Source organism: Mandrillus leucophaeus, unplaced genomic scaffold (genome assembly GCF_000951045.1).
Source record: "Mandrillus leucophaeus isolate KB7577 unplaced genomic scaffold, Mleu.le_1.0 Scaffold186, whole genome shotgun sequence".
Lineage (NCBI taxonomy): Eukaryota > Metazoa > Chordata > Mammalia > Primates > Cercopithecidae > Mandrillus > Mandrillus leucophaeus.
Genome location: NW_012101876.1, coordinates 1691460 through 1702307, shown reverse-complemented (window position 1 = coordinate 1702307; position 10848 = coordinate 1691460). Strand labels below are relative to the sequence as shown.

Here is a 10848-nt window from a genome sequence, read left to right as displayed (position 1 = left end):
AAATAAAGAAACAGAAATAATTTATTATTCTGAAAGTCAGAGGTTACTTTTGGAGGGAAAAAGAGGGTTGTGACTGGCACAGAACACATTGAAGAGCTTCTGCAGTGGCTGGTAAAGTTCTATTTCTTGACTTAAGTAATAATTACAAGCATGTTTACCTTAAAATAATTCACCAAGACATGTATTTGTTTTGAATGGTTTTCTGTATCTGTGATCTATGTTATGATGAAAAGGTTGAAAGCTAATTAAAGCAAATTAATTTCATACACATATCATACAAATGATACACACACTTTTTTACATATACATGTAAAAACTTAGAGGGTTCAATCAAAGCTCTAGTAAGAGCAAAAAAATCGTAAATTAGCACTCTGTTAAATGTAAAACAAAAGAAAATATAACAAATAAATGAGCCAGCACTTATCTTAAGAAGATTATAAAAACAAAATAAACCAAATAAAATAGCAGACAGAGAAGCAAACAAGCTAGTTCTTTCCTTCTTTGCAAGCTCATTAAAATAGACTAAATTTTGATAAGCTGACCAAGTGGAAGGGGAAAAAACAAAGTATTGTTAGTAACAGTAAGAAAGATAATATAATACCAGCCCTCAATAAGATTATTTAAACACTGGAGCGGGAGGGTGAAGAGTATTATGTACAGCTTTAGGCCAACAAATTTGAAGATCTAAATGAAATAAAAAATAAGAAAGGACAAATCTGTTCTAAGAAAGGACAAATTTCCAAAAAGAAAGAAACTGTCCCAGTTCATTTTATGTTGGCATGATCCTAACCCCAAAACATGACAAAGAGAGCACAAGAGGAACGATCTCACAATACATCATGAACAAGAAGTAATCTTTTCACAAATGCAAGGGCAAAGATTAGAAACTCTATTAACTGATTACGTAAGTCAACTAAAGGAAAAAAGACGTAACAATGTGTCACTCAATGTGGCAAACCTTTGATTAAAAAAAAACTTTGTTTCAATTAGCAGAGTATGATGGCACATACCTGTAATCCCAGCTACTTGGGAGGCCTCTGAGGGAAGATCTCTTGAGTCCTTGAGATGGAGGCTACAATGGGCTATGACTGCACCACTATATTCCAGACTGGATGGCAGAGTGAGACCCCATCTCTAAAAAAAATTTAATTAACTAAATTAAAATAAAAATAAACTAAGCAAACAAAATATAAAACTTCCATGCATCAATACAGCATTAGGGTGAAAAAAAACTCATAAATAGCATTTATAATGCAAAACATAAATGGATTTTGCCATTTAAACACAGACACCTAAAGATACTAGCTATTAATGCCAATCCTATTAATTCAACATTGTTAGAGAGATTTTACCCAACCCAGTAGGTCAAGTAAAAGAAATCAGAAGTATAAATTTTAAAAGGAAGACAAAATTATAATTTGCACCTAATAGTGTCTACAAAAACTGAAGATAATCAAATTTAAAAAATTTTAAATCATAAAATAAGACTGTATGACATACAAAAAAAAAAGAAGAAGAAAAAGAAAGATTCCCTATACACTAAACACTGCTCAAAACTTAATATTTACTGTGAGTGATATGCCAGAGACTGTGCTAAACACCAAACAAACCAATACCAACCATAACTAAAATAACCCAGCACAAGGGCAACAACAGTCTTGGTGCATTGTGAAAACCTAGATATAAAAAAAAAGTGTGACTTGTTTGAAGGACCCAAATGGCAAATCAAGATGCACAACATACTCCTGGATGCGAATGCTTATTATTGGCATATATAAATTTTCTATAAAGTAATTGATACATCTAATGCAAATCTAATAAAAATTCCAAAGGGACTGTGAGACAGAAGACGGCAGGAAGATTCTGAAGTCCATGTAAATTGTCTGAGAATACCTACAATTTTTAAAAGAATAATGATATAAAGGGAATAGCCCTATAATGTAGAAAAACAATAAATCCTGTTACTTAAAGGTGTAAGGTTTGTGTAAAGAGAGACATACAGATCAACAGATTAAAACGAAGTCCCAAACAAATCCGTAAATATATCAGTTACGTACATGATAAAGGGATATTTGTTGATGGATTAGTTATGGTAAGAGAGTTTTCTGGTTGCACAACTGGATAGAAAGATATTCTTGACTAAAATTGGGAAAACTAAACAGAGAAGGACTGAACAAAGGAAGAATATAATAAACTTAAATTTAGACTCGTCAAATTTGAGGAACCATCATGAAATCCAAGAAAAGTGACATCAAATAGATAGATAGATATGCAGGCCTGGAGGTCATAACAATAGCCTAGGCTGGATCTGTTAACTTGGGAGTCCTGCATACAAAGTGGTTAACTGAAGTCATAGACACAGACTAGATTGCCAAGAGAAGGGTATAGTGAGAAGAGAAAAGCACTGGATCTTGAGGAATACAACACAATGAATCAGGAAAATCAGGAAGGCATAATATCATAGAAGCAAAGGCAAAAATATATTTCAAAATGAAGTACACTTAAGGTCTGAAAATGTCACCTGGAATTCTCAAAGTACATTCTGTATAATATAAGGTTATAGACTCACAGTGTGAAGAGTAAAGAATTAAGATTTCAAAACAGTATCTTTAGAAAGGGCTTATAAAATTTTAAAAGGAAATGAGAGAAGACAAAGATATTTTTAAAAAGCAGTCTGGAAGGACATATTCAAGTAAGAAACAATGGTCATCACTGGGGAAAGAATTACAAGTGGTTTTTAACTTCATACATTTCGGTACTGTTTGACTATTTTAGCAAACACATGAAGTACTTATACATTAGCAAAAAATAAAGATAGTTGAACCTGGAAAAGCAAATTGGAGAAAAAAACCACCCAGACATTGCCTTATAAAAATATTTTTATCATTACTTAAAAGCTGAAAAACTTTACAGAGCTCCTCACAGATCTACTGCATTCTCTTTCATGATAGCCATACCCTATAAAATGAAATACTTTTATTCATCTTTTAACAAGCATTTATTATACATCTATTATGAATCAAATCATTGTGCTGAAAACATTGGACGCAAAAATATAAATAAATTACTACCCCCCCTTAAGCTTCATGGGCCTACAGTTTAATGGAAAACAGACATGTAAACAATCATAATTCAATATGATCAGTGTACACACAAAGTGACAATGAATGTACAAGCTAAGATATTTTACGAGAGAAATAAATTTGAACTGATTCTTAAAGAAAGAAGGAGGTAGGAGTTCCAGGCAAGGAACTTCTAATATATTTAGAATCTGCATTCACCCATCCTACCCACCATGCTAGTCGATGCCCTATGTATGTCCTACCACTACCACTGAGGATCTCATCAAATCCTCACCTCTCTCTTAAGTAGTCAGCATAGACAAATGGCTATCATTTTTCTTATATGTTAAAAACAAATCAGCATCCAGACATCAAATCATGATGATTTCAACATCCCGCTTACAGATTATTTTTAATTTTGAACCTGTCACAATGCATAGTAGTACCATGAGTGGGAAAAAAAGAAGAAAAAAATAAAATGAGCCCCAAAATCAAATATAACATATATTTACTTTTGTTGTGCTTTTGCTCAATTATATAAGAAAAAAATGAAAGTTGAGAACTCTAAAGTTAGGTTTTTCTACTAGGAAGGAAAAAAAAAAAAAAAAACCCTCTGTTCTTTAATGTTTAGAATAATTAGTATTTAGTTGTTATTGTCCCAGTACTTATTACTCCTAAAACCTGTTCTGGGGAAACTTGTGTGCCTAAGGAACTGGATTTAATGGAACCTATTAACTTTTTTAAGACACTGTCTAAAAACACTGATTGCATATCACTAGGAGGTCAATCCTACAATCATCTTTTCCCAAATGGTCACTACTCCAAAGCACATTAGCTGTTCATTCAGTAACAGTTTTGGTGTACTATGTTTAAAGTCGTTAAGGAGTATCAGTTAACTGATTATGTTGCTTGAAAGCAGTATTAAGTGGTAAAACTAATTCATCAATCATCACATTTTCCTAAATATTTTTCATATATTGCTATTTTAAGAAAAGAAAGACCATAATAATTACAGAAAAAGTAATCAGTACTACAATTTTCTTTGGAAAAGGTAAATATATGCATGGCTGGCTGTTGAAGTAAAAGTCTTTCCAAGAAGCAAAGTGATAGGCCAGGAGTTGAAAAGAATCAACTGCAAAGAAAACCTCATTTCTATTTTCAATTGCTATTTCTGTTGACAACAACAAATAGTCGTTTATTTATACATCTATTGCCTCAGATAAAACAACACAACCAATGTATATGATATTTCGCATGCTTTAACAAAAAGAAATAATCTCATTCCTTTATAAAGGATAACTTTTCAAATTAGAGTAATTTACATGCTTTTAGTGTTTTTCTGTTTTTGAAAATTAGTAGGTTACATTTGAAAAACTTTGCCAAAGGAAATATAGTCCCACATTTTCACAAAGGGAAGAAATGTTAAAAATTCAAACTTTCAAGCTAAGGTTACAGGTATTCTAAATGAAAAATAATTTTTTCCTCCAATAGTCTCTTTAATTACTATAACTATACTGCAGTATCCTTCCTATATTATAACATTATAGCACAATATTTGAGATTGCTTTTTAAGCACTCAGTATTCTACGGAGGAAAAACATGAAACTAAAGCCACATTAAAATGACAATTTCCTCATTCAGTAGAGAAAAAAAATCACTTAGTTCTTTCCTGAATAAATCAGTTTTAAAGACACTGTAATATATAGTGATAAAGATCTCAATTCCGTAACACAGATAAGCTTAAGTGCTTAATATATTCAGTTATGTGAGCATTCTGTACACACTAGGAGTTCATGGATTACACATCTTACAGTCTGCTGTGAACATGTGGAATTAGGCACTTACCTTAAAATACCACCCCACCACAAAGAATTATTATTAATAGTTTTGACACCAAGAGCAAATTTTATTTCTAAAAACTGATAAGTAGGGACAAACTAAAATACAAAAACAACACAAGACAAAACACAACTAACAAAAACAAAGCTGCTTACTGAAGGTAAAAGGTAACAGAAGGCCACAGTTTTGAAGATCTGATACACAGGAATCAGGGATCCCCTTCTGGAGCAAATCTTTAAATTAATAAAAGTAGGGCCTTCTGTTTACTTTTTGCTATAAAACACTCATCATCAATTTCAAAATAAGAACCTTAAGAGTTAATAAATAGTAACACAAACCAAAGCTAATGATATTAAGGATTCCAATAAATTTTAAATAAACTACCTAAGACTAAAAGCTGAAAATTTTAAGCCCTCCTTCCTTTTCTCCCTTTCCCTCTCCTCTCTCTGTTTTACTGTCTGTATCCCTTCACATATATATGCATATACACATAAATAAAATTTATTCCTTTTAGAAGACTGAGTAGTTAACCAGAAAAATTAATAAAATCTTGAATAAACAAACTTAGAAGGTCTATTTAGTTGACATTTACTTTTTGAATATGGAAATTCTGTTGTTCGACTTCACTAGACACTAGAACTCCTCTTAGAATATTTTGATAAACAAAGAACCTAGTGTTTTTGTTAAATTCAAACGGCAGGAAAGGAATGTCTTTGATATACATAACTAAATCATCATCTTATTATTCTCCTATCCTAAATCATAATTTTGTATACATATATAAAACATTTCCTATGCCTACATTTTTACCAACACATGAAATTTTGCTTCCCTAACACTGTCCTAGCAAAATACATTAAACTTCATACCAATTATACGATTTGGTAATATATATTCCTTAAATATAAAGATGCCTCCAGTAATTCATTTTGTTTCTAAATAGACATCTCTCATCTCAGACTTTTTATACTCAATATTTCTTAAGAGTCCACAAAAGAATAATTACCAAAATTAGTGAAATGTTTCACAGTCCTTATTTGGGAGAATAACCTGACTAAAGCAGACCACTCACTAATAAAGTGCAACTTAATAAATCATGTGGAATCTTATTTTGTTCAAACCCTTACTAACTCCTAGCACCATCTGTTACCATCAAAACTATATGACAAGATATGATATATAATTAATAGGTAAACAACAATCTAATTAAAATGGACAAATACTCCATGTTCCTGCCATTTGGGAGCTCTAATTACAGACTAAATTTTAAGCTTGAATTAAATATTTAAGCTGGAAAATTAACTTTCCTTCTCGAGCCTTGAATACATTAATACAGATATGTGAAGCGACTTCCTGATGGGAACTTAAACATGTAATTTAGTTTCATCAAAGCAGTTACTAATTGTTAAGCAGCAGTACCTTACCATATGTACACAATAGCTATTTAGAGCTGAAAAGGTGGTTCTAAAGCACCCCTCTGCAACCCTTTCCTGACATAAATATAAAATGTATATACAGCACAGCAGTTAATACTACACACTGAAAATAAATTACCTAGTCTTCAGTCTTTGATGCTTTCTGAAAACAATTAGAAATTGGTCTAAATAAACAAAATATACCTATATATGACAAGGTAAGAACCATACAAGTATAAAAGACCAAAAGATATTCAAGAATAAGCATCCAGGTATAAAATTCTCAGGTTACACAAAACTAATTAAAAACCCTGACCTACTGAATCAAAACAAGAGTATACTAATTCTGCTTTCCTTCCTAACTCTTCTCTTCATAGAGCATCGCAGGCTTTACTAATGTTCTAGCATGCATTTAGAATGGCAACGTAAAGGTGAACACCCTTCTACATTTTTCATTTAATTTTGAATGTAGGAGGAATAATTTTTCAGAACAAATGACCCTAACAGGCAATTGTTTAGGAAAAATTCTCTAAGAATTTAAAATACACATGTATTTTCACTACTAATTTATATTTAGCAAATGAATGACAGAGAGGTTGCTAGAAAGGTATATATTACTCTTTAAAAATAGATTATTCTAATTCTTTATAACTATAAAGACTAACTGCAGGTCAACCCACATTAACATAGTTTGGTTACAAAAAGAGAACACTGTCAGAGTTGGTAGAAACTGCTTTTGTTTATATATTAAATATTATTTTGTTAAGCATTCAGTAGTATAACCATTAAATTTTACTAATAAAAGAACTCATTTTTATACTTTCACAGTAAAATATGATATTGCATTGGTTAAGATTCAAGGTCAATGACAAATATATAAGTTGATTATACTAAATCTCCCTTATTTGAAATTTTTACCAGAATTTAAGTAATTAACATTTAAATCATAAGATCTTTTAAGAATAAAAAGGAAATTTTTGTTCTGTATTGGCAATAGGAAACATATTTCATATTTTATAATTCATTACTATTATTCTAGGTTTTTGCTCAAGAATAACATATATAATATTAACATACAACATTATATATTGCCTGTTTTTTGCTCCCAATGTTTCTTTTTATCTCTTCTATCTTAAAATTGCCCAAGTTTTACTCATGTTTAAATTTTTACTCATGTAGCTATACAGCATTTGGTATTCCTAATAAAGTACTGCTCCCCAACTATCTGAATATGTTGATGCATTTTAGTTTCAAAAAAATCACAGATCTGCCCTGCATACACATAAGATGTGCTTTTACTCTTCATTAATTGACAAAATATATAGGTATATGGGTTTAAAGATGCCTTGTAATTACCCTAATGTTTCATAAAGATTTGTAGCCATACACTGGCAAATACCCACAGAAAGAGAACAAGGGCACTCTTTGAATAACCCCTTGAAGTAAATATTTATTTTCATGTTTTTCTACATCATCTAAAAATTTGCAAACAGAGAATAATCAACAGATATCACTGAAAGATAAAAACCCAATCCTAAAAGATTTGATAGATATACAAAATCTGGCTGGTTCACATTTAAGCATCAAGGTTCTTTTCTAATATTAAATCAGTCAACTGGATGACAACAGAAGTTCCTCCATAATGCAGGCTAGAAAAGTCTATTCAATTTTATTTAAAATCTGTATGCTGTAAAAGTACATGTCATGGAATTTACTAGGATGACAACTATATAGATATGAAATTCATGACATATTGATTCAACATATTGAACTGGTTTTTAAAACCAATTTATATAAATGATTATAATAGTCTATATTATGTTTAGCCCATGAGGCATATGGTAGTAAATTTGAATTTAATTTTAAATAAATTTACATAAATATAAAAAGTTTAGTAATTTTTATCCACCCTGCATATGAAACAGAGCAAATAAAAAAACAAGAGGACTGTATATTATAAATGCACTTGAGCCTGAAACTCAAACCAGAAATCCAACTTCATTTCTTTAAAAGTAACCAAAGGATAACTGGTTTTTGTTAGGAAAAAAGAAAAACACATCACTGACAGAGAAAGTAATACTGATTATTAAGCAATATATATTTATATATTTGTAAATATATAAATACATGTTATAAATGTTTATTTAGCAGTAAATATAATTTTCGTCTACTATATATTCTACAAAACTTAATGCATCAAAAAAGCTAGCAGTGACATATGGTATACATATATTCACATCAAATTATCAATTAAGACATATATACAGTCTCTTCACTTTGGAGAACTTATAAGCAATTTACAAAATGAAAATATTTTAAAAGGTACATCAAAAGTGTTTTTTATAGGTACTAGAAAGTCAGAGGTTCCATCATTTGTATGAGAATGATCCCAACTTTCCATTAGTAGAGCTCAAGCTGTGACTCCTGGAGACTTAGCCAGTATGAAACATACAGACTCTGAAAGCGGAGGCCTTGACCTTACCTTATCCTGAGTTCCATTCAGTAAGTCAACTGGCCCACATATCCATAAAATTTTATTCTGAAATTTAAAAACTAGTAAGCAAGAACCAAGATACAATATATAAATTTGAAGTGTATGGTTTCAGTATTATCAGAAGCATTATCAAATGCCTATCATTCGCCAGCAGCTTGACAGATTTTTTTTTTTTTCTCTAACATTCAAAACAATTTACAAACTAGGCATTATTCCCACTTCACAGATGAGGAAACCATGGCTCACAGATTAAGTAACTTGCCTAACTTCACACAACTATAACTCAGATCTCTAACTAGAAAATCTGTTTATAACACTATTTTCTACAACATTTTATTCTGAAAATTTTCAAACTTTCAGAAAAGTTAAAAGAATGTTATAGCAAATATTCACATACCCACTACCTAGATTCTACAATTGACATTTTACTATATGTATTGTTATCACTTACCTAACTACATCTACTAGACCATCCTATTTTTAATGCATTTCAAAGTTGCAGATGTTATTCTACTTTTTCAGTATTTTATTATATTTTCAAACATACAGAAAAGGTGAAAAAAATTACATTGCAAACTCATGTCTATCATCCAGAATCTTCAATTACATTTTATTGTACTTCAGTATCATAATGTCGATGTATTTGTTCATCCTTCCATCATTCCATCTTATTATATTATTTTAATTGTTAAAGTTATTGTTGCAACCTCTAAGTCCCCTCTACAAAGAGAGAACTACAGAAAAGTTGTTTACATGTATTTAATACTGCTATATTTCCTTAATCAGTTAAAGTTATGTTTGGATATACAGGTTTTCAAGGTTTTTCACTTCTCTAATATTTCCACCAGGTGACTTTTAGAGACACGAACAGATCCTTTAGGAGAGGGCAACATGCTTGACTCAAAAGAGTTGAGAAATACAAAAGCACTAAAATATTTTCTTAGGCTATAAGAGAAATTGAGAAAAATAACACATAAAAAAAATTCCTAGGGAAAAAAAATTGCATTCCCTGACAATGAATAGATTAGTCAATCAAGAAACCTGATTATTACAAGTGACTCTGAAAGTTAGCTTTACAGTAAAGTTACACTACAAAAACTAAGCAACTACAATACCTTTGTACTTTTTCATGGTATTTATGGCTGTGATTCTATGATGCATACCTATAATTGTCATTTTGTGCTGATAACATTTTATTCTTAATTCACATGATGGGATTTCAAAATATCACCATTTCGTGGGGCTCGGCTATTAATCTTAAACTAATATACCACTTTATCATCACAATTCTCTCTATCCTTAAGTTCTCTTATTCCTGAACTCTCAGTACAAATACTTTCAAGCACATTGAAAAATCTAGTTCTTTGACTTCATTTGATTTAAATCTCTTACTCTCCTTCTTGCTTCATTTCCTTTCTTATCAATCTTAGACTCTATGAGCTACTATTTCAACTAACATCTCACCAGTCCATTGCTCTCTCTTTCTGTGTTAATCAAGTCCTGAAAGCCTTCCAACACTCACAATCTCACACACCTTCTCTTCCTCTACACCTAATTTCCTGAAGGCAGAGGAAATAATGGACCAACAGGAATTCCTTCCATCTTTGACCCTTTCACCCAACTCAAACACCTACATCCACTGTGGCAGCCAAGGAGATGTACTACTCAAGAGACAAAATGCTGTGGGGAATTATAGTCAGCTGACAATATCCAGCTTTCATACTTTCAGGATTCACTGTAGTGTTTAAGCCAAGGCCATACTCTCCCCATACATCTTACAAGGCCATGCAGCTCCCAAACAATGACAGGGATGCTGCAGGAAAAACCATTCCTGCCAACACAAGGCATCTTGTAATAGGCAAAATTTGCTCTGTCTACTGCATTATCCCCTCACCATTGTCTCAGCTGGGACTTTTTGAAAACTGCATTGGAATCTGAAGTTCCTCCTCTCCAATCTGTCTTCCTTACTCCTCTCTCCTACCATACGTGTTGAACCTACATGAGTCTGAAGGCTTTGCCTGCTTATTCCCTCCCTCCC

At 31.5% G+C, this 10848-nt stretch overlaps 1 protein-coding gene across 2 annotated transcripts in view; it reads right to left on the bottom strand.

The window, feature by feature from the left end:
- Positions 1–10848, bottom strand: part of TBC1D5 (TBC1 domain family, member 5) — a 500189-nt gene that overhangs the window by 410425 nt on the left and 78916 nt on the right. The window contains exon 3 of one of the 2 annotated variants that reach the window (XM_011977920.1): positions 1011–1134. The exons of the other annotated variant lie outside the window; for it this stretch is intronic. The gene's annotated coding sequence lies outside the window, so the exon portion shown is untranslated. The remainder of the gene's footprint in view (positions 1–1010; positions 1135–10848) is intronic. 2 annotated transcript variants of the gene reach the window in all.